This window comes from Dermacentor variabilis, chromosome 9 (assembly GCF_050947875.1).
Source record: "Dermacentor variabilis isolate Ectoservices chromosome 9, ASM5094787v1, whole genome shotgun sequence".
Taxonomy (NCBI): Eukaryota; Metazoa; Arthropoda; class Arachnida; order Ixodida; family Ixodidae; genus Dermacentor; species Dermacentor variabilis.
The window spans coordinates 33,905,124-33,925,709 of record NC_134576.1 but is presented as its reverse complement, the minus strand read 5'-3'; the positions used below and the strand labels follow the sequence as shown (position 1 = coordinate 33,925,709).

Here is a 20,586-nt window from a genome sequence, read left to right as displayed (position 1 = left end):
AACCATTCATTGAAGGTGGAACAGTCACCCGAGGAGATGCCTATATGCTGCTGTTGGACTTGGCAATTAAAGTTGGCCTATCCTGGGCTGCAATTGAAGAGATTCAGAAGCTTTTCAACAACCTCTTGGAGAAGAAATGTTTTCCAGAAAGCAAATACTTCTTTAAGAATTTTTGTGGAATTTACATGAAGCATGTGATTTTCAATTTTTACTGCGCAAAATGCAAGCATCTGCTTGCTAAAACAACGGGATGCCTAGAGCAGCGTGAAAAACTTGAAGTCAAATGTACAGTCTGAAACACAAAATATGTAGGCCGTGATCTTGTGCGCACAGGCAGCTTTTTTGTAACTTTACTAATTCAAAAGCAGCTGATGGCAATTTTTCTAGCAAGACAGCCAACACTGCGCTAGCAGCAAACCTCAGCCGGCCACAGAGCAGTAATGGCTTAATGACTGACATCTTGGATGGCCATCAATACCGCACTGCACGTGAAAAGGTTGGGATGACTACTCATGATTTAACATTGACTGTGAACAGTGATGGCAGTCCTGTGTTCAAGTCGTCAAAGTACAGCATATGGCCTGTGCAAATAATTTTAAATGAATTACCACCCCGGCTGCGTTGGAGCAATGTAATGGCTCCACTCCTGTGGTATGGGCATCAGCATCCAAATATGCCAATGCTGCTGCAGGCATTTGTGAATCAACTGGAGCAGCTAAATGCAACTGGTATCACGTGGACACTTGCTGGCACACAAGTACGCTCCAAGGTAAATGATCCCGGACAGAAAATTTGAACACATTTACGACACAACTCTTGAGTATATTGTCACGAAAAGACAAATGAAGATGCACCCGGCGTCGGCGAGACAGACAGCTGTACAAGATGGAGTACACAAAACTCAAGCCGGCGTTCTCAGCCTCTTCTACTTCTTCAGCGCCCACCTCTTGCCGAGCGCGCGTTCCAGTCACTTCTTTCTCGGCGCTGGCGCGTTACACCTAGCGGCATTATTCCCCCGCCAAAAAAAAAGCATCGACTCCGATGCTTACTAAAAGAAAGTGGAAATGTGGAAGTCGTATGACATCGGGTTGGCGCCGCCTTAACGCACGAAATACGGTTTGAGGCGAATAACGCGCACTATCTCCGAGTGGTGCTGTCGACGCCGAGACGACGCGGCACCGTCGGGAATGACCTCATAGTTCACTTCACTAACGCGGCGTGTCACTTTGTAGGGTCCAAAGTATCTACTAAGCAGCTTCTCAGATAAGCCCTGGCGACGGATTGGAGTCCACACCCAGACTTGGTCACCTGGCTGGTACTCAACTTGCCGATGTCGAAGGTTGTAGCGTCGTGCGTCTGTACTCTGCTGCTTCGTGATGTGTATGCGCGCGAGTCGACGAGCTTCCTCTGCGTGTTGAGTAAGTTGTTCGGCGTCGAAAGTGAGTGATGCGTCGGTGTCGTGCGGGAGCATTGCGTCTAGCGCGGTCTGGACCTCGCGCCCGTCGACGGTGTGAATTGTGTTGTTTCCTGAATGCCGGTGTTGTACGCGAATGGAACGTACGGCAGGACTTGATCCCATGTTTTATGCTGGACGTCTACATACACAGACAGCATGTCAGCAATGGTCTTGTTTAGCCGTTCCATCAGTCCATTGGTCTGCGGATGATAGGCAGTGGCCTTGCGATGCTGCGTGCAGCTCAACTCGAATATGTCCTCTATCAGTTGGGCTGTAAAGGCAGTTCCTCTGTCGGTGATGACGCATGATGGGGCACCATGTCTGAGGACTATCTGATCGATGAAGAACTGGGCAACTTTGTAGGCCGTGGCACGTTGTACAGCTTTCGTCTCGGCGTAGCGGGTTAGATAGTCTGTGGCGACAATAATCCACTTGTTTCCGCTGGCTGACAAGGGAAAGGGTCCCAGAAGATCCATGCCGATTTGATCAAACGGCGCGCTAGGTGGTGCGATGGGTTGGAGTAACCTCCCGGGTTTCAAAGACGGCGATTTCCTGCGTTGACACTCACGGAAGCTTTGCACGTAACGCTTCACCGTGATAGAAAGTCTGGGCCTGTAGTACGTCTGGCGTACTCTTGCAAGAGTACGTGAAAAGCCCAAGTGTCCAGACGTGGGTTCATCATGGCAGGCTAGCAGGATATCATCACGGCGGGCGGCAGGTACGACTAATAGGTACTCTTTGTCGCTGGCACTCGAGTTTTTCTTGTAGAGGACACCCTTTCGGAGGCAGAAGGTCGATAGATTGCGAGAAATGTGTCGTGATATTGTAACATTCTTGCCTCCAAGGTGATCGATGAGAGGTCGTATTTCGGCGTCCTCGCGCTGCCGTGTGATCAGGTCAGATGCAGTGAGGGCCCCAAGTAATGCGCCGTCTTCGTCCATGTCCTTATCACAAGTTTTGACGGGAGCGCGCAACAACGTGTCCGCATGTTCGTGTTTGCGGCCCGATTTGTAGACGATGGTAACATCGAACTCCTGCAGACGGAGACTCCATCGAGCAAGTCGTCCGGACGGGTCTCGTAAGTTGGCTAACCAACACAAGGAATGGTGGTCTGTCACTACCTTGAAAGGGCGACCATAGAGATAAAGCCGAAATTTCATGATGGCCCACACAACCGCTAGACACTCTTTCTCGGAAGTGGAGTAGTTGATTTCGACGCGTGAAAGGGTGCGACTGGTGTAAGCGATCACTCGCTCGACGCCTTCCTGGTGTTGAACGAGTACAGAGCCAAGAACGATGTTGCTAGCGTCGGTATGTACCTCGGTGTCAGCGTCCTCGTCAAAGTGAGCGAGGACGGGTGATTCCTGCAGGCGCTGCCGTAACTCGGTGAAAGCTGCGTCCTGCTTATCCGTCCAAACGAAGGGTGTATCTTTTCGCGTGAGGCGTATGAGTGGTTCGGCGATCCGGGAGAAGTTAATGACGAAGCGACGATAGTACGCACACAGACCGAGGAAGCGGCGTACTGCTTTCTTGTCACGAGGAGTCGGAAAAGCAGCAACAGCAGATGTTTTGTCTGGGTCAGGCTGGACGCCATCGGCGTTCACGACATGTCCGAGAAACTTCAACTCTTCGTAACTGAAGTGACACTTTTCTGGCTTTAGTGTGAGATTAGCGGAGCGGAGCGCCTCAAGTACCGCCTCTAAACGCTCCAGATGTTCTTCGAAGGTCGCCGCAAACACGACGACGTCATCTAAGTATACTAAACAACTGTGCCACTTCAGACCCGTCAGAACAGTGTCCATCATTCTCTGGAATGTGGCCGGTGCAGAACACAGGCCGAATGGAAGTACTTTAAATTCATACAGTCCATCCGGGGTAACAAAGGCAGTTTTTTCACGATCTCGTTCGTCAACTTCGATTTGCCAATATCCACTCTTTAAATCTATCGATGAAAAATACCTGGTTCGCCGCAGTCGATCTAACGAATCATCGATCCGCGGAAGCGGATAAACGTCTTTTTTTTGTGACGTTATTCAACTTTCTATAGTCAACACAGAACCGAAGTGTTCTGTCTTTCTTTTTGATAAGGACCACCGGCGACGACCAAGGGCTTTGGGATGGTCGTATGACGTCATCGTCAAGCATTTCTTTCACTTGTGCATTATTCACGATGCGCTCTTTCGCCGATACGCGATAAGGCAGTTGTCGTATGAGACGAGAATCGTCATACGTGATTATTCAGTGTCTCATGATGGGCGTCTGGCGTACCTTAGAAGAAGATACGAAGCACTCCTTGAACCGAAGTAGCAGTTCGCGCAGCGCTTTTTGCTTTTCCTCCGAAAGGTCTGAATTGATGTCGATATTGCTGAGTGTCTGAGCTGGGTTGTCCTTTGTCAGACTCAAAGCATTCAGCAACGTCTGCTATGGGCTCAGCAAAAGCGATAGTAGTACGACGAAACAGGTGCCGATGTTCCTGGCTGAAGTTCGTCACGAGGAGCGCAGAATGTTCACCTCGAATCATAATGAGACTGCGGGCTGCACATACACCATGAGTCAGCATAAGGGAGGAGTTGCCCTCTGCAACAGCTTCGCCGTCGCGCAGATAGTCGCATACGACCGCTACCAGGACACTTGCGCGTGGTGGTAAAGTTACACTGTCGGCGTAAACCCGAAGCGCGTTACGTCGGCAGTTGTCGCGGATGTTCGCTGCTCTCTCTGTCGAAAAAGTCACTGTGCGCTCCCGGAGGTCTATAATGGCACCATACTCTCGCAGAAAGTCGACGACCAAGATGAGGTCCCGAGATTAATCGCGGAGTATAAGGCAGCTGGCTGGAAACATACACCCACGAATTTGTACTCTGACCGTGCACATGCCCAACGGTGTTACGATATGCCCGCCAGCAGCACGAACTTGCGTTCCAGACCAAGGCGTGATAACTTTTCTGAGTTCCGTCGCTAGTTTTCCGCACAAGATTGAGTAGTCGGCACCCGTGTCCAATAACGCACTAACGTGGCGGCCGTCGAGCACAACAGGTATGTCTAGCGAGAGTCTGCCGCTGAGTTCGGCTGCTGTCGTCGTTGAGTCGTTCTGAATAGACCGTGCTCGCGTCGATGGGAGGTCTTCGGAAGGGCGATTATCAGCGGCCTCGCCCCCGAAGGTCCCTGTTCTTAGTTTTCCCGGCGAGGGCTTGGCGATCGTCCCTGCGCTGGCATTGGAGGGCTTCTAGGAGCTGGGGACGATCGCCTGGGGGACGGCGAGCGCGACTGCCGCCGCGGGAACAGTTGTATATCCTGCTGGTTCAGGTACTCTTCAATCGCCTTAGGCCATTCGCCATATCTGGGCCTGGTGAATCCGCGGCAAAACCTTACAGTCCGAGGCGGCAGTATGCACACTCGCGCTATACGTGACCGGCTTCTCCACAGTGATAACACAGAGGCCTTCTGTCCGCGGTACGCCAGACGTCAGATTTCCTTTCGAGCGGGCGCCCATCCTCCAAACGTTGGATCGGTTGCACTGATGGGAGCGGCGGGTCGTATGACGCGGCGTAAGACGTGGCGGGGATGAAATGGGTCGGAGCGCGGACAGGGACTCGCCCCAATACTTCCGCATACGACGGCCGCTGCAACTGTGTTGTCACAGCTGGCGCATTGCTGCTTGAAACGGGACCTTGGATCGCTTGCTGCAGTTCACTTCTCACGAGGGCAGAAATGGAACCCAGCGTGGGCTGAGTTGGGCAGCTGAGCCGTTGAAGCTCATCACGCACTACCGAGCGGATAACGTCCCGGAGAACGTTCAGGACCCCAAAGGCAACCGCGTCCGCCAGTGAAGCAGCATTCGCGTGCCTGTCATACGTAGCGAAGCGCTGGTCCGAAGGTGAAGTAACGTTCATTTGCCTTTCATAGAAAGCTGAGCGCTGGTGCAGCATCTTTTCCATCGTCGTGGCTTCGGTTAAGAATTCAGCCACGGTCTTCGGCGGGCTTCGAACCAGGCCAGCAAATAGCTGTTCTTTAACTCCCCGCATTAGATGGCGCAGCTTCTTTTCCTCTGACATGGTAGGGTCCATCCGACGGAAGAGGCGCGTCATATCCTCTACGTACGACGTCACGCTTTCATTCGGCAGAGGAATACGGGATTGGAGAGCCCGTTCGGCTCGTTCGCGGCGATCAGCATTGGTGTATGTCTCCAGCAAGGCACGGCGAAACTCGAGCCACGATTTGAGGAGCCTTTCTCTGTTCTCGTACCAAGTGCGAGCGCCGTCGTCCAAGCTGAATAAGTAGACATTTCTCAACTTCGCCGCGTCACTCCATTCGTTTATCTCGGCAACGCGCTCAAATTGGGCTAGCCAGTCTTCTACATCCTCGAACATCTTCTACATCTTCTACATCCCTGTGGAAGACTTTCGGCACTCGGAGATTCTGCAACAGGTACTGAGTTGCCGTTGTGGCCGTACCTTGCATAATGGTCGAAAGAGACGTCGATGTTCCTTCCATACTGGTCCGTGGGGGCGTCGATGTTGTTGCGGAGTGATGATCAAGCTCCGGAGGCAATCCTCGGATTCTCCTGCTGGCCCGGTGAAAAGTGCTGTCCACTAGTATAGGGCTGGTACTCCTGCTACCTGGAGGGGTTTGTGGCATCGGATGAACCGTACCCAGTACCTCCACCAGTTTTGTCACGAAAAGACAAATGAAGATGCACCCGGCGTCGGCGAGGCAGACAGTTGTACAAGATGGCGTACACAAAACTCAAGCCGGCGTCCTCAGCCTCTACTACTTCTTCTTCAGCGCCCACCTCTTGCCGAGCGCGCGTTCCAGTCACTTCTTTCTCAGCGCTGGCGCGTTACACCTAGCGGCAATATATTCACATGATACTCCATTATCCTGCAGGTTTTCTGCATATGCTGCTGTGCAGATGCACCTGCCAGAGCTGCAATGCAACAAATGGTCCAGTTCAACGGTTACTTTGGTTGTAGCTGGTGCTACCATCCAGGGACCAATGTGCAAGGCAAGTCCTATGCCACTCTTGGCTCTTTTGTAGTGGTCAGAAAGCTGGACCAGTTAAAATACATGCTACCACTGCTACAAAATGTGCCAGTCTATGTGGCTGAGTATTCGGCACATTTTATCCCTAGTATGGATCAGTGTAGAGGGAAGTGTGATTCAGTTACCGTAAATTAAACTTGCTGTGTGTATACTTTTGATTTTTTTAACAGGTACTATCAAATACTGCTTGGATCAGCTCTACCCTGATCGCACTGACGAAGAAACATTGCTGGACATGAAGGCGGCTTGTCGTACTGGCATTACTGTACATGTAGTCAAGGGCCCATCTCCACTTATTAACTTATCAGGTTCTAGCTCTGCTTGGTCATGGTCCCCAGATTACATGCATTGTGTTCTACTTCGGGTCGCAAGACATTTGACAAAATTGTGGCTCTCTGGTACAGGAGCAGATTATTACTGTGGCATGCCACAGGCGTGCAACAGAACAGGGACAACACCGTACTGTGGCATGCCTGTGGCAACCCTCACATGGCATGCATGCCATGTGAGGGTTGTAAATGAACGGCTTGGTGAAATAAGAATGCCTGTATGTGTTAGCCACCGGCCACGACCGCTGCAGGTTAGAAAATATTGGAAGGCCTCAGAATGGCAGTACTGGTTGCTTTATTACAGTGTACCTTGTCTCACTGGTGTGCTTGAGGACAAGTATATGACTCACTGGAGCCTTCTTGCATCAGGTGTATTCATCCTGCTAAATGATTCTATTTCACGTGCAGATGTAGACCTCAGCAAACAACTACTTACAGAGTTTGTCGTTGGTGTTGAATTTTTGTACGGCCGGAGCAACATGACGTACAATGTGCACCAGCTTTTACATTTGCCAAAGTCGGTTATTTTGCTTGGACCTCTGTGGGCACATTCTTGTTTCTCATTTGAAACAAATATGGGCAGGCTCTTGAAGCTAATAACATCTGCCAATGGAGTGGCCTTGCAGATTGTTAGCAGGCTCCTCTTCCGCAGCAGTCTGTTAGCCCTGAAAGCACGTGCAAGCAACTATACACTATCGCTGATCAAAGAAAGTGCTGCAAAAGAATGCTTGGAAAACATTTCTTCTCTAGGCAAACCTGAGACAGTTCATGATGATTTCTGCCCATACAGAACTACAGGGAAAGCAAATAGTTGAATTTCGTAGAATGAAGGTTGGGTGCACTGTAATTGCATCAGAGCGGTACAGCAAACATGTCAGAACAAATAGCACTGCTATTGTTTTTCCAGAGGGCACTTATGCCAGGGTAAAAAGAATATTCTGCTCCAGAGAACCATCTGGAGAACACTTCTTTTTTATTTCTGGAGTATGCACTGTTGACTCTGTCCTGCCAAGTGAGCACACTAAGAACGCAAGAAAAAACGAGGTGATGAATGTCTACTCAAGATTGGCGCACAGATACGGCCATGCATATATTTTTAAGGCGATAGCGTTAAGGAGCTCGTGTCGCAGAAAAGCCGGTGTCGTCGGCGTCGGCGTCCGCGGCGTTGGCCGTGAGCGATAAATCACGGCAGGCACTTCATAAATAAAAAAATGGCTGTGGCTTAGCTAAGGTTAAGCCCAGGATGCGAAGCATACTAGCCTTTATTTTAGTTGTTGAACCACTGTTTAGCCTGGTGAACTGCTGTTGCTTGGCTATATTTGGTTCGGCTAGACGAAGAAACAACTCATGCGTTACTCTGCTTCGCCTTCAAGAGTGGAACGCGACAGCGTTCCCGTCGACCCGCCAAGGGGTGTAAGACAATGGGCTACGGCGCAGCGACTACGCGCCCCGCATTGGACGCGGTGAGCGTCGAGCAACGCAGCGTTCGGCGCGGCAACGAAATGTGCGCCTGAGCAAGCGACGCGCGCCTGAGCCTTAGAAACAGCTCGTTTCTAAGGCAACACCGCATTCACTAGAGGCGCTTTTGTACCGCTTTGAAGCATCGTACTCGTGGCTCAGTGGTAGCGTCTCCGTCTCACACTCCGGAGACCCTGGTTCGATTCCCACCCATCCCATCTTGCAAGAGTTGAGCCAAAGCCACCTAGAAACAAGCGTAGCTACTTATATACCGGCGCGACGCCGCGAGTGACGGCGCGAGTTGGAGCCCCGTTTCTCCTCTGTCGTGACGTCACGGTGTCACGTGGTATTGAAGGCGACACCGCCGCGCCTGAGGAGCTGGGTTGAGCTCTAGTAATATGCTTCGCATAAAATTGGAGGACGCTTAAGCTTCGCCTTCAAGAGTGGAACGCGACAGCATTCGCGTCGACCCGCCAAGGGGTGTAAGACAATGGGCTACGGCGCAGCGACTACGCGCCCCGCATCGGACGCGGTGAGCGTCGAGCAACGCAGCGTTCGGCGCGACAACGAAATGTGCGCCTGAGCAAGCGACGCACGCCTGAGCGTTAGAAACAGCTCGTTTCTAAGGCAACACCGCGTTCACTAGAGGCGCTTTTGTACCGCTTTGAAGCATCGAACTCGTGGCTGAGTGGTCATTCTTCTTCCGACTACCGTTCGGTGCGGACGCGGAATCATGTGCTCCAGCGGAGCGGCGATAGCGGCTTCTGCAAGCCGCGGAAACAGGATTGAAGACAATGACGGTCAGGACTACGAGATCATTTTGCCTACATTGCCCACCGGACGTGTTGTGGCTAACACCGTTTTTTTGCACGGCGACGTACGAGTTAGGCCCTACAGGGTTGAGGATTTCCGCGACGCCCTAGCCAACGCTGGTGCGCTTCGCGACGTTGTGGCGTTGGGGGCGTACCAAATCAACCATGTTTGGGCGGTGACTCTCAACAGCAACGAAGCAACTAAGAAGCTGGTCGCTCTCAAGGAACTGGAAATAAAAGGATGCCGCTGCATTATCTTCGATCCAGATGACCAACAGGTGAAACTAAGGCTGCACTGGATGTTGCACGGCGTGGCGGACGACGACATTCGGACAGCTCTCGCTGCTTACGGCAACGTATCCGAAGTGACCCGGGAGCGTTGGCGTGTCTCAGGCGTCAAGGAGAAAGGGTCCACAACGAGGACCGTGCTCCTGAAGCTGAAACCCGGTTTGAAGGTCGATGACCTACCTCACCAGCTACGCGTTGCAGGAGAGTTGGCCCTTGTGGTGGCGCCTGGGCGGCCTATGCAGTGCCTACGCTGCCGTGGTACGGGCCACGTTCGACGTGAGTGCAAGGTGCCACGGTGCTCAAAATGCAGACGCTATGGTCACGTCGACAGCGATTGCGTCCGCACATATGCGGTGGCTACGGAGCTGGCATCGCAAGACAAGTCGACGGAGCTGCTGATGGACGTCGACGAGGCGGAAGAGGCAGCGAAAGGAGCCGAAGAAGTGGTCAAGCCAGCAGGAATGACCAACCCGTCGGGACTTGCCAGAGGTGACACAAGCACGTCAAGCAACGCAGAGACGCACCCCGATGAGAAGGAATTGCCTGCCAGCGGTGACACAACCAAGTCAAGCAACGGGGAGACGCACTCCGAGGAGAAGAAATTGCCTGCGCCTCGGGCGAAGGCTTCGGAGAATGGGAAGAGCTTTCCGGCACCCAGGGTCGTCGAACCAGCGAACAGCTGGCCGAACGCGGACCCGAGCGGCGGCCGCGCAGTCAGCGTCTCCGCGCCAGCCAAGCGCCCTTATGGCCACACCGGCAACGAAGGGGATAAGGTGGCAGCCACCAGCGTCGAGGAGCCGCCTGCGAAAACAACTCAAGCCAGGCGGGCCAGTCTCCGGCAGCGACCTAACGTTTCGTCTGAGAGGCGAACCGGTGATACAGCACCTACGGTGCAAGGTTCGGAGCCTGCACAGGCTGGCTCCGGCATCAACGATGGCGTCTAGCCACGCGCTAGACGCGGAGGGTAAGAACCATGCTCTCGGCCTTTTCACTTCCTTGCGAAAATGGCTCCTGCATCTCCGTTGAAGGTAGCTACACTTAATGTCAGGGGCTTGGCAGGAAAGAAAAAGCAAATTCAGGTATGTCGGCTTTTAACGGAGCACGACATTGATATATTGGCCGTGCAGGAAACAAAAGTTGACGGTGAGGAAGAGACCGGGAGCATGGTGAGACGTTTCACGTCTAGATTCTATGCTATTGTAAGCCATGCCATCGGCACATCTGCTGGTTGTGTCCTTTTTATCAAGAAGTTGCCGACTCTGGTCGTGCATGCTGATTTCTCGTGCTTGTCAGGTCGGTGTGTTGCTGTCGATTTCACACTCAGCGATACAGAATGGCGTGTTTTATGTTTGTACGCACCAAATGTTGTGGATGAAAGGGTCGATTTCTTCAGAAGCGTTGAGCAGCGTCTCAGTTTCGATAAACAGCTGATTATCATGGGCGACTTCAACTGTGTCCTGAGTGCTTGCGATAAGACTAGTGATCGTGGGTTCAGGGACGCAAGTACTGAGGTACTGTCGCAAATCATAGACAAATGGAACCTTGAGGATGTGGCGGAGTGTATGCATGGCGCGGGTGGTGTGAAGTACACGCATTTCCAGAGTGCAAGTCATGCCCGTCTAGATCGCATTTGTGTAACGCTGGACGTGATTCCAAAATGCAACAGTTATCAAGTAGTGCCGGTGTCTTTCTCAGACCACTGTTTAGTAGAGTGCGGGATTCGGGCAAAAAAACGTGGCAGTGCTTTTAACTGGGAACTGTGGAAGATAAATAACAAGCTGATTAAAGACGATGCTTTCAACCGTGCGGTAATTGAAGAAATCGGCAAAATAGAGCCGAATAAAGAACTGAAAACATGGCAACAGTGGGAGCTTTGTAAGGAACAACTTAAAATAAAAGCAATAGAGCGGTCTTGTTCCATGGCGTACGAGGAGAAACTAAATGAACGTAATCTAAGGTATATGCTTGCAAAACTGCTCGAGAAAGAATGCGAAGCGCCAGGTAAATGGATCGATGACATTAGGAATACGAAACAAAAAGTTGAAGTGATAGAAGAGGAGCGTTATCGTGGTGCGCTGGTCCGGGCGAGAGCGGAACATGTAGCTGCTGGGGAGACGCCGTCTAAACGAGCGCTCGGAATTGAAAAAGCCCACGCTCGTGGAAATCACAGACAACATAGAATGGGGGGGCGTCTTATCGGATGATAACGAACATATTAAGCGTGCATTTTTTCAGTACTATCAGGCGTTGTTCGCTTTACATGTTGCCGACACGAACACGTTTAAGGATAAGTTCCTTGGGGCACTGCCGCGACTCAACGATGAGCAGAAGGATAGGTTAGAGCTGCCAATAACCGAATCAGAGGTAGAAACGGCGATAGACAATTTAGACATGGTAAATCGTCAGGGCCGGACGGGTTAAGTGCGCAGTTTTACAAAGCTTTTAAGCGTGTAATCGCGCCAATATTGACGTTAGTGTTTAATGAAGCTTACGAAATTAACGAATTGCCTCCGTCTTATGCAAGATCACACACTGTCTTAATCTCCAAAACTGACGAAGCAGAGAAGTTACGACAAGTAACAGCGTACCGGCCAATCGCACTCACAAATGTGGATTACAAAATTTATATGAAAGTTTTAGCGCGAAGATTACAGTCAGTAATCCAGGAAATCGTTGGACCGCATCAAACGTGCGGGATTAAGGGACGATCTATTACGACTAATATTCACACAGCAAGATGCGTGCTGGAGTGCTGCGATATTACAAATAGCCGCGTGTCCATCTTGCAACTAGACCTTGAAAAAGCTTTCGACTGTGTCGCACATGAAATTTTGCTTTGCATACTGGACCATGTCAACGTTGTTGCTGTTATTCGCGGGGGTGTCGCCCTGGCGTATCGGAACTGCACGACGAGATTGATCGTTAACCAGAGTCTGGGGGCCCCCATTAGCGTGCAGCGGTCGGTACGCTAGGGTTGTCCACTCAGCCCTCTTTTGTTTTGCATCTACATAGAGGCGATGTGCTTAAACATCGTGAAAAAACAGACAATTCCTGGCTTTCGGTTGCAAGCAGCGGAAGTCAAGCTGCTGGCATATGCGGATGATGTGGCGGTGTTTTCAACCAGTAGGGAAGGTGTATCTGAGGCTATTAAATGTGTAGAGAATTTCTGCGAAGTCACAGGCAGCAGAGTGAACTTAGCCAAATCACTGGGGCTCTGACACGGAGAATGGCAATCGACGCCCGACCGCTTTGCAAACGTGTCCTGGGTTACGACCCCAATGATGTACTTGGGTGTACCTCTAGAATGCTATGGCGATAGCGCGACATATTGGACAGAGCAGACACATATCACACGTGGAAAGGCGGAAAGGTGGAAAGGAACGAACCTATCGATTTTTGCTACAGCCACCGTGTGCAATCTGTTCTTTATTAGTAGGCTATGGTATGTAATGCAGGTGTTACATTGTGCGAGGCTCAACGTACAGAAGCTGCATCGAATTTTTGCCATTTTCGTGTGGGCTGCGCAATGGGAAAGGTGCAGGCGCACGAATTTGTTCGAAGGAGTCAAGAATGGCGGATTGGGCCTGGGACATCTTTTTATTTTCGGCAGATTGTTAACAGGTTTCTTTTCCTTCGCGACGTCAGCGATCCTTTCTTGCGCACCGCATGCCAAGTAAGGCTTGGGCGCGCGTTGCCAGACTTTGTCGTTTCAACCGAAACACTCACGGGAGACATTTTTGCATATGTTAGAGAAGTCGTCGCAAGTGTGCGATTCCTTGCAACGAGGTTTTCAAATGAATATTTATCTACTGTCAAAAAGAAAAAAATTGTACAAGGATTTGTGTGACGTTGTTCTGCCGGAGCCCATGTACAGAGCCTTGTACAGTGGAGACCCTGGTAGGGACGTCTTAAAGAGAGTAAAAAGAATGCAAGTTGCGCCAGGGGTTAAAACCTTTTTTTTTAAGGTACAGACTGGAACGTTGCCAGTAAAAATGTTTTTACAGGAAAAGGGCTTATTTCTTCCATGGGGATCTCACTGCCTTATCTGCAAACAACCAGAAACAATAGATCACGTCTTTCTTCATTGTTGGGGAGGGGTATTTTTTTGGGACGTACTACAAAGAACGTTAAAGAAACAATTTCCTCTCGACCCTCATGGGATACGGTATCTACCCATTACTAACGAGGATGGTTTTCCGTTTGATTTAATAATGTTAATTGGCCTCCACAGTATTTGGCGCTCTCGAATGGCAGGATACTACTGCGATCCCGACGCACGACCTACGCGAATTTATTTCCGTGAAACTGTCCATCGGTTTGTTGAGATTTTGAAGGCCGGTGGCGATACCCCCGAGTGGCTGTCAAGGATGGAGCCGTTGATGGCTCTAAATGAATTTTAATGTGGCGAAGCCAGCCCCCTACCAGGCTGTTTATGTCAATACGACGTGTTCATTGTATCTTTTATGTTTTGTTGTGTGTATTGCTATTGCTGTTCTTTCTTTGTCAAAGTCAGGAAATAAAGAAAAAAAAACTCGTGGCTCAGTGGTAACGTCTCCGTCTCACACTCCGGAGACCCTGGTTCGATTCCCACCCAGCCCATCTTGGAAGTTGCTTTTTATTTATGAAGTGCCTGCCGTGGTTTATCGCTCACGGCCAACGCCGCGGACGCCGACGACACCGGCTTTTCTGCGACACGAGCTCCTTAACGCTATCGCGTTAGAAAGCAACTTCCAAGATGGGCTGGGTGGGAATCTAACCAGGGTCTCCGGAGTGTGAGACGGAGACGTTACCACTGAGCCACGAGTTTTTTTTTCTTTATTGCCGGAAGTTTCACCAAGCTAACACAAAGGGCATCATTTCTTGAAATAAGGTAAGCGATACATAAATATACACTAACACACATTCAACTTTGTGCGCATGCATATTGTGCGGTCAGTCACATTGTGGCTGGCCATGTCAAGTTTAAAATTCCTTTAATGTGGCGAGGGGCTCAATCCTCGCCAGCCAATCCGGAGGACATTCTTGTTCCTTAATTACATCAATGAACTTGGAAATAGCTTCCCGGAAGAGCAGCCGCGCAGGCCGGCTGTCAGGCTCACAAAAGAAACCGGCCATTCGAGCCCTCCATAAACAGTGGAGGCCCATTAGCATAATTAAGTCCAATGGCATGCCATCCTCATTTTCTACCGTCAAAAATCTAATACCTAATGGGCTTAAAGGCAATTCTTTCTGTAGTGTTCTTTGAAGAACGTCCCAAAAGAAAACCCCTGCCCAACAATGCAAAAAAACATGGTCAATTGTTTCTAATTGTTTACATATAAGGCAGTTTGCTCCCCATGGTAAATAAAAACCCTTCTCTTGTAAAAAGGCCCGTACCGGCAAAGTTCCGGTATGCAACTTAAAGAAAAAGGATTTAGTGCTTGGCTGCACCTGCATTTTCTTAACACGCTTTAACACGTCGTTTCCCTGTCCTCCACTGTTTATGGCTCTGTACATCGGAACCGGCATAATCATGTCAACTACATCCCTGTACAATTTCTTCCGCGACACCGAAAAGAGATAATCATTAGAAAAACGTACGGACAGAAAACGGACACTGTCAACGACTTCCCTTAGGTACCCTCGAAGAGCACCAGGCATACTTAAATTGCAGACCACGTACATCGGCAGATGCTTGCTCAGTCGTAACTGGCACATTGTGCGCAGAAAGGGGTCATGCACGTCTCGAAAGAAAGAAAACCGATTTACTAGCTGCTTCACAAAAAGATGTGACAGGCCTAAGCCCCCGTCCTTGACTCTCCTAAACAAGCTCGTGCGGCTGCACCTCTCCCATTCTGATGCCCAAATGAACACAGCAAAAACTCTGGAACCTTTGCACATTTAAACGAGAGCAACAGAAAACTTGCATAACGTACCATATTTTGCTTATTAAAAACAAGTTACATACAGTAGCTCTCGCAAACATCGAGAGATGAGCACCTTTCCAATCTGTTGTTTTTTCCTTGAGTCGTTTGGCCTCTTCTAGCCAATAGTCCTCATTCCGCCGGTAATGTTCGAGCGGAACGCCCAAGTATTTAGCTGGCGCTTTAATCCATCTAATGTTGGCGAACATTTCCGGTGTTGACTGCCATTCACCATGCCAAAAACCGAGAAACTTATTCCAATTTGCAAAGCTCCCTGTTGTGTTTCCGAAATGTTTAACAATGGTTGTTACCTCTGTAATGCTTACTTTAGTTATACAGCACACCGCTACATCGTCTGCATATGCCAGGAGTTTCACTTCGGCTTCCATGACTTTGAAGCCCTTTATGCTACTGTTTTGAATAATTGCCAAACATAAGCTTTCTAGATAGATGGCAAACAAAAGCCGGCTGAGAGGACACCCCTGGCGCACGGAACGCTCTATCTTAATGGGGGCCCCCAGTGTCTTGTTAATAATCAGCCGTGTTGAGCAGTTCCGGTACGCCAGAGCTACCCCATCAGCGATGATTGATCCTACATTCACGTACTCAAGAACTGATAACAAAATTTCATGTGGGACAAAATCAAAGGCTTTTTCTAAATCTATCTGCAGGATGGCAACGGCATATTGAAAATCGTCACAGCATTCCAAGACGCCTCTCATCGTGTGTACATTTGTCGCAATAGTGCGTCCCTTTATACCACAAGTCTGGTGTGGTCCTACAAGATCCTTAATTATTGACTGTAATCGGCTTGCAAGAACTTTCATTAAAACTTTGTAATCCGTGTTGGTCAATGAAATGGGTCTGTATGCTGTGACTAGCCTCAGCATTGCTTTTTGGTTCGTCTTAGAAATAAGGACGGTATGGGCTTCAGAGAAAGACGGTGGTAATCTGTTGGTAGTAAAAACTTCGTCAAACAACGCTTTCAACAAAGGCACCAACTCGTTCTTGAACGCTTTATAAAAGGCCGCGCCTAGACCATCCGGGCCTGGCGACTTATTAGGGCTCAGGTTATCTATAGCACTTTCTACTTCAGCATGCGTAATGGGTGCTTCTAGAAGTGACTTCGTTTCCGCTGATAGTTGAGGCATACGGGAAAGATAGTTTGCTCTGTATGCCTCGATATCGACTGGCTGGTATGCAAAGAGCCGCTCGTAATGCCGGTGAAAAGCACCTGCGATGCTCTCCCGGTCATTCAGTTCTTGGCCATTCTCTTCAACCACTTCTATTTCGTTTCGCCGAGCATGCGTCTTCTCGATACCTAGCGCCCGTTTCGTGGGCGTTTCACCCACGGCCCATGATTGTGCTCTGGCTCGAACGAGCACCCCGCGATAGTGCTTCTCCTCGAATTGTTCCAGCTGTTGTTTTATCCTAAGTAGGTCTTCTTTAAAAAGACCTGGCGCTTTGCTTTCCAGCGCAGTTAGTTTCCACAATGTTTCCTTCAGCCCGTTCTCTCTCATTTTTTCACGGTATTTCAAGACGCTGCTTCTTTCGATTGCCTTTACTTTAAAACTTTGTTTCAGTAATTCCCAATCAACACCTATCTGCTTATTACCGTCCAGTTTAACCTCGTTTATTTCTTCTGACACAAAACGGATAAAGTGCTCGTCGCGTAGTAGCGTTGCGTGAAATTTCCACAGATCCCAGTTAAAACTATTAAATCTTTTTTTTTCACCCACATTGCATTTCACTAAGCAATGGTCCGAGAAAGAGATGGGTAGTACAGTGTAAGTGTTACATGCAGGTATGATTTGAAGGGACACGTAAATCCTGTCTAGCCGAGCATGGCTAGAGCCCTGAAAATGCGTGTACTGCACCTCGCGTTCCCCTTCTAGACATTCGCAACGTCGGCAATATCATGCTCGTCTATCAGTTCTTTTAACAATACGGTGCTCTTGTCGTTCGGTCTCTTTTTTGTCGCTCTATCCCTCCCACTCAATACGCAATTAAAATCCCCTAGCAAAACCAGTTGTTTCGTGACATTGAGATGCTTCTTAATCTCCGAAAAGAAAAAGGTTCGGTCTTTATCCGCGTTTGGTGCATAAATACAAATGACCCGCCAGTCACGCTCGCCCAACGAAAAATCGCACCACACAATCCTACCCGACACACATGAGAAATAATTTTGTATCACAAGGCTTTGCAATTTTTTAACAAAAATGATGCAGCCAGCAGATGTTCCCACGGCATGGCTAACAAACACAAAATACTTAGACGTGAAACGAAGCACCATGCCTCCGGTTTCCTCCTCCCCTTCAACTTTTGTTTCTTGTACTGCCAACACGTCAATGTGCTGGTCCACCAAGAGTCGATAGACCTGACTCTGCTTTTTCTTGGCAGCCAGTCCTCGCACATTAAGTGTGGCGAAACTAAAAGACAGGTTGGAAGCCATCATTCACTAATATTTTTAAAGGGAAACCCGAAGCATGGTGATTACCTTTAACGTCTAGCACAACGCTAGACGTCACCATGCTTGTCCGGTTGCCCGGTGTCGTTTTGTTGCGGCGCCGGATTGTCCCCGACACGCCTCCCTGCCCCGACGTTCGGCACTGGCTTGTAGCCGGAGCGTCTCCCCAAAGGCGCCTTTGCAGGCGGTTCATCCGTCTTGTTTGCCTCATGGCTACCTTTGAGGTCTTCTTTTTCCAGCGGTCGCTTGACGGCCGCGCCAGCAACCGATGTATTGGTGGTCCCGTCAGCTGCCTCGTCCTTGCAGTCGGTCAGCGCGCCGACCACAACATGCGGAAAATACTCCCCTTTCTCAACGTCTTTCTCTGCCGTTGCCGGTGTCCTCGGAGATTTATTCGGGAGTTTAGGGGGGCGATGTGTCTTCTCTGCAGCAGGTGCCACTGTAGTGGTGGTCTCCTACAGTTTGGCCATGTCTCCTGTACCTCTGGCAGCTTCCTCAGCTTCAGTCACGTCCATGGCTTCCTCTGCTGTCTTGTCACCTTCAGGCTGACCTACCGCTGCGGCATAAGAACGCTCACATTTGGCGTCAACATGCCCGAAACGTCGGCACAGAGAACATCGGGGTACTTTACAGTCGTACGTGACCGCTTCCTTTGCAGCGCAAACACTGCATCGGCCGTCCAGGGGTGACGACGAGGGCCAGCTCACCGGCGACCCGGATCTGATGGGGCAGGTCATCCACGGTGACACCACTCGTGAAGTTCAACGGCACGGTCCTCGTCGTCGAGCCTTTGTCACTGATGCCTTCAACGCGCCAGCGCTCCCGGCTGACCTCCAGCACCTTGCCGAAGGCCGCAAATGCCGTCTTCACATCCTCGTCGTCGACACCGTGGAGTAGCCAGTGCAGCCGCAACTTCACCGTCCGGTCCTGCGGATCGATGATGAGGCAGCGCCGCCCCTTCACCTGAAGCTCCCTGACGGCCTGCAGACACTTTGTCGCATCAGCGCCACACATGGTGACCGCCCAGACATGGTTTATCTGGTACGCTCCCAGCGCAACGACTTCAGGTAGCAATCCGGTAGGGCGCAGGGCGTCACGAAAATCTTCAACCTTAAAAGGCCTCGCCTGGATGTCGCCGTGTAAAAACACGGTGTTCAACGCGACACGACCCGTAGGCAGCTGCGGCAAAACAATCTGATAATCACTATCGTCGTTCTCGTTGAGCCTGTTACCGCGGGACACGCCCGCCTGAGCCGCTCCATAGGAGCTCATGATTGCACGTCCGTTCGCTGTGGTGGCCGGAAGTGGAATTACTGAGCCACGAGTTCGATGCTTCAAAGCGGTACAAAAGCGCCTCTAGTGAACGCGGTGTTGCCTTAGAAACGAGCTGTTTCTAATGGTATCTTCGACTGGTCGCCTGTATGCCCCGAATCAGAGTCGGGTAGATCGGTCGTTTCCCGAGCTCAAAGGTAGGGGACAAGCGCGCAAGCCAAACGTGCGACTCGCTCTCGGAGGAGGAAATTGCTGATGCGAAACCACGGGACTACTGCCAACGTCCGATGATTCGCCTATCCAAAGCTCCCGGCGCTGCCGGAAAAACCGGCGGACGTGCCGGCGGGACGAACGTTCGTCGAGACACCAGCATGCAGTGGCCTAGGTTGCCAAGGTTACGGTGGGCCGTCGCCAACAGAAGCGACGCGGCGCTGCGATGACGTTGCAATCTCGATGACCGCTCCGACGACAGGGCTCGGAGCGCCTCAGAGCGCTCCAAGATAGAGGAGAGCAATCGAGAAGAACCAGCTGAACGCAGGGCGCGCAACCTCTTTCAACCAGCCGAAGACAACGTAGCTCGCGAGAGCGCTCCAGAGTGCTCAGAAATGACCAGCCGAAGATAGCATAAGGCTCAGGCGTGCGCGGTGGTGGTAAAAACGTTTATTTCCTCTGAAAAGAGGGAGTTACATGGAGGGTGCTCTGGAGTCAGGCTTAGTGCCCTTCCCCTCACAAACACTAGGTGGAGTCCCTAGTACGGGACCCCAGTGGCTTCCGCTGCCGCCATAGCTCGTTCGACCATCGCCTTTTGGGCTTTCAGGTCGCAACAGGCGAGTAGGGTCGCCTCCCAGTCCTCCCGGGTGGGGTTTGGGTGTGGAGTAAAAGCAGGGTTGGAGGGGCACGCCCACACCATGTGGTAGAGGTCCGAGGACCTCTCCCCACAGTGCGGGCACTCCCCGGAAAAGGCAGGGTCAAAGTGCGTTAGCGAGGCCGGGCACATCATGGTGTTCGTGACAAGGCGGAGGAACAGGCGTTCCTCCGCTCTCGTTAATCCTTTACACGGGTGGGGGTACAGTTTATGTCTATCTTTGTATAATTGTGTTATTTCCTTGTAAGTGTAGGTCGGCGTGGCTTCCGCTACTTCTTCAGAGGAGGCGGGGGACGAGGTTGCCCGGTTAGAGAGCGCGCGGGCGGCTGCATCTGCTGCCTCGTTTCCTCCTAGCCCCGAGTGGGCCGGAGCCCAGACTATGAAGCGGTGGGATGGACCTCCTACGTACGAGCTATTTTGCAGTAGCCGGTAGGCCAGGTACGGGACCCAGCCCTGTTGGACGTTTCGACACGCCCCTCGCGAGTCGGTTATGATTGTCTTGGAATCGGAGTGTGTTGCCGCTAAAGCGATGGCGACTTCCTCTGCTTGAGTGACGCTTCGGGCTTTGAAGGTGAGCCCGTTCACCGTTTTGGACTCGTGGATCACTGCCGCCGTGTACCACCCGCCATGGTGCGGGCCGGATGCGTCCACATAGTATACCCCGGGTTTCCTTCCGTAGTGGTGAGCTAAGGCCTC

The 20,586-nt window shown here is 50.9% G+C and overlaps 1 pseudogene; it reads left to right on the top strand.

Moving 5' to 3' along the window:
* Nucleotides 1–308: 308 nt before the first annotated feature.
* LOC142558294 (uncharacterized) lies at nucleotides 309–7,640 on the top strand (annotated as a pseudogene).
* Nucleotides 7,641–20,586: the final 12,946 nt, after the last annotated feature.